Genomic DNA, 4,316 nt, shown 5'->3' on the forward strand with positions numbered 1-4,316 from the left:
TACTGAGATGAAAGTAAAGCCAGGACTCGGACTCCACTCCTGTGCTATATCTCATGCTTCTGCCAAAGCCTTCCTCCAAGCCTGGGCCACAAAGGCCTGTCTCTTCCCAGAACCCTGGCAGCTGCAATGCAAAAGCCCCAGACAACTGGTCACCAGGGCAACAGAACCCAACTCCCAGTGTCCGTGGTGATCCTCAAGGGCTATGGGAATATTCCATGGCATTTGAGGAAAATCCCCTGAGGAGTGGGCTGGGGGAGGGAGTGGGGAGGACCTGAAATTCCCAGGCACTTCTTCCTAACTCATTGCCTTCTCTTTTCTAGCCTCAAGTCACTCAATCCAAAATAGCGAATCAGCCCCTTAGAAGATAGAGCAAGGCAGGTGGCCAATGAGCCAGGTAAGGCTTCTCCTGCAGAAGTTGAAACCTCAGATCCAGTAGTATCTCGACCCTGCAAGGTGAAGGATATGTTTAAAAAGCTTCTACTTTCATTTTGCTAAGAGCTCTATACTTTAAAATGAATAGAAAGAAAGCACAGTTTTTCTCCAAAGTTATTTTAACAAAGAGACCTAAGTTTAGAAAGAATATGATTTGTAACTCAATAAGCCAGTCCTATTTCTCTCAGTTATCTAGGGCCAAGACTTATATATTGTTAAGTGTTTCAGTGGTAGCAGAGCAGCAAGTGTAGAAGGCAGAGGTCAAGGGTGGAAAGAGTAGGACTCTGTAGGATGAGTCTGCATTTTGCTTTCTTTTTCTTTTATTTTTTAAAAATAACTTTATGAATGATTGTTATAGACGCTTCACCAGCCCTGCTGGTGGGTAAGGCTTACCTTCCCTCGAGAATTGCCCTTGACTGACAGGAGTCTCCTCACCTGGAAACCACCTGGCAGGTTACACCCCTACCAAGAGGGGTAGCTAGACTGCCTGATCTAGGTGTACAAAAGGCCAGCCCCTCTTCTTGGGGTATCTCTATGACTCAATTTGTACTCCAGGGCCCATCCTCAAATCAGGCCAAAGCTAGACCTGACCTGGGAACTCATCCTTACATGGCCCCTTCTCCTTCATAATTCTGCTTCCTTTACTCCTTTACAGGTTGTTTCTACAGGGCACTCTGCTAATTACGTGCCCCAAATCCCATTTTCAGATTGTGCTTCTGGGGAAACTGCCTTGAGATAAATGATTATGAAAGTAATTCCTATTATTGTAGAAAACTTTAAAACTTCAAAAGACTACAATGACAACCACACATTTCCTACAGTCAATCCATAACCACAGTTAACATTTTGGTATACCTCTCAGTTTTGTTTTTGTTGTTGTTTTTTTAATGAAGTTTATATTTTAAATAATTGATATCATATAGACATGTAGTTTTCACCACATTTTCTTCACTTCAGATTTCACTTGTGAGACTTTTAATGTGTGCCAATGAGAACTTTTTATGTTACAAGTAATTTAAAAAGAAACTCAAACTGGCTCAAGCAAGAGAGAGAATTTATTGGCTCTATAACTGGGCAGGCCAAGGTACATCTAACTTTAGTCACAGTTCAATCTGGGGTGTCACAGTGTCATTGAGGTTCCAGTTTCATTCTCTGCGATTTCCTTGGCTCTTCTTTTCTGGAACTTCAGATTTGTTCTGGGACTGACTCTGGACATGGGAGCAAAAGTAAATGTAGCACATGTACAAAATGATAGCATTCGAGGATTTACATTGCAACTTTGTGTGCAAATAAACTAAATATCAATCACTGAAGGAATATTTAAATTAATAATAGACTATCCACACAATGGAATTCTGTGTAGCTATTAAAGGCAGCCCTATATGTACAGCTGTGGAATATCTCCAAGATACATCGTTAAGTAAAAATAAGAGAGGTACAGAATAGAGAACAAAGTGGGGAAACATTTTGAGAAAAATAAAGGATACGTAAGCATGTGTATGCTTACATATGCATCAAGAATCTCTGGAAGGATACACAGAAGTAGGTAATTGTGATTTTCTCTGGAAAGTCGAACTGGGTGGCAGGTGGACAAAGACAGGGGAGAAGGCTGACTTGCTTTTTCATTGTATAATACTTTGTATCTTTGAAATGTTAAACCACATGCATAGATTTCCCATTCAAAAACATTGTTTATGTTTTTTTAAAAAATGGCTGCAGTCTTTCCACACATTACATCCTTACTATCCAGAGGAAGACAGAGCATCTTTTCTTGTAGTCTCTGGAAGAATGAGGAAGTTTCATTCCCTAAAACCCCAAGCCTCCTTTTTTCTTTTGGCTGCAGTGACTTACTGGCCCCTCCCTGCTCTTATGGCTGAGGATCCCATCCTCTAGTAAATTTAATCCAACCACCTAGAGCTGTGGGTGGTGTCTGCTCTCCCGTTCCTGAATCCTGAGTCACAGTGCTTGCTCTGAGAAGAAGCACGTAGTTCAAGTCTGGCCTGTTGGAGTCCTGTCAGAGTCCTGTCAGAGAAGAGCCTTTCATTACTCTCTAGTCATGGAATTATAAGGAAATGGTCTTGGCCTCTGATATGTAACAAACGACGAAAAATGACACCAACTGCAATGAAGAGAGAAGTTGTAAAGAAGATTATTAGCTGACTCAAGCCTCTAATTGCTGTTAATATCAGTCTAGATTCTTGGTTGTAAGCAACAGAAACTGACTGGTTGATTTAAGCATAAGGAGGATTTATTGAAAGGATATCCGGTAGCTCACATAATTGATAGGTAGGCTGGAGATTTGGGAGCAAAAGCACGACCACAATCAGACCCCAGAAGAAAGCAGGTGAGGATCCCACTGCTGAACCACAGATGACGCTGTGACTGGCTCCACCTTCACGTTCCTCTGCTGGCCCCGCTGCCACTGCAGATCCCAAAGATGGATCTCTGCTGCCGCAGCTGCTGCTATCACACGGTCCTCCCTTCTGAACTACACCCGCCAGACACGACGTTACGGAAGTCTGTGTCTGATTGGCTGAACCTCCCCCACGTGACCTGCTGGCTGCTCCCCATGCTCTAACAGAAGGTTGAAGGGAGTGAGGGTCTGTCTCATCATTTCAGCTTCAAGTGTTAAGCGGTGAGCTCTGCCTCCCACCAAGACTCAGAAAATGGAGAATTCTCCAAACTCTAGAAAGAGATACACAAGCTAGGCAGGCAAAAGAGATAAAATTGTATAATTATATCATACCTTTCCCTCTCTCCTCCCAGTGATCTCAACTACTGCTGGTACTGACAATAAAAGCAATCAGAAAAGACTTTCACATGCTCCCATCATAGCTATCAATCTACTTGCACAGGTACCCACCTATTCTGTCTTTTCTCTTAGAACAATGCTTAAGCCCGCTTCTGTGCCCCTATCTCAGTCCAATCTTTCCCTTTGTGCCCTGGGTCCCAGCTACACTCCTTCTTTCTCTCTTCCATCATCAATTCCCCCCTCTAGTAGAGGACATTCTCTTGAACATACAAACATGCAGCAAAACTCCCCTCTTAAAAACAAATAACACTCCCTTGACCTCACAGCCCCTCTCCAGCTATTACCCCATGTGCCAGGCAGTGTTCCACCAAGGAAACAGAACTGCTGGGAGTGATGTGGGTCTTACAAGAATTGGACTTTACGCTATTAGAGGAAGACCTGGGGAAGTGAAGGTCCAGAGGAGAGAGCTGGAGAATCAGAGAAAAATCATTAATCTGGTTGCCTGAAGCACCCATAGGTGGATAAATTGGAGCTTGCCGGAAAATCCAGGAAGCCAGACACATCCAGCTACAGGAATGGCAGTGAGAAGGAGGAATGCATGGAGAGGTCTATGGGAAGATACGGCTTCTGTGCAGCTACCACACCTGTGGGTCTGCAGCCAAGTGCCTGGTGGTGGGGCAGGTGCTCAGATGGGTGGCAGGGTCAACAGTCTGGAAGCAGAGCTGAACGGAAAGCTGTCTGAAGACAAGTCAGAACCCACCTACCACTTCTGCTTCCATATCTCACCCTGGAGTCTTTCAGGTCTCAGTGGGCACTACTTTATTCCACCTCTCAAATCTTGAGCAAGTTCCTCTTTGGGCAAACTCTAATCTGGAATCTAACAAGGATTCTGGGAAACAGGGCGTGCAGATTAATCAAGATGACAAGGGGATTATCAATCACACCACATTTCTCTGATCCTTTTCAGAGCGATAGATTTTGAAAGTTTCATACTCTCTATCTCCACTCCTTCACTCCCAAGTTCTACTGACCTCGCTCTGATCAGCATTTCATCACCTCTATACCATCAAATCTGCTCTTTTCAAGGTAACAAATGACAGATCTTCAAGCTGTCATATTCGATGTGTTCTCA

This window comes from Pteropus vampyrus, unplaced genomic scaffold (assembly GCF_000151845.1).
Source record: "Pteropus vampyrus isolate Shadow unplaced genomic scaffold, Pvam_2.0 Scaffold8, whole genome shotgun sequence".
Lineage (NCBI taxonomy): Eukaryota > Metazoa > Chordata > Mammalia > Chiroptera > Pteropodidae > Pteropus > Pteropus vampyrus.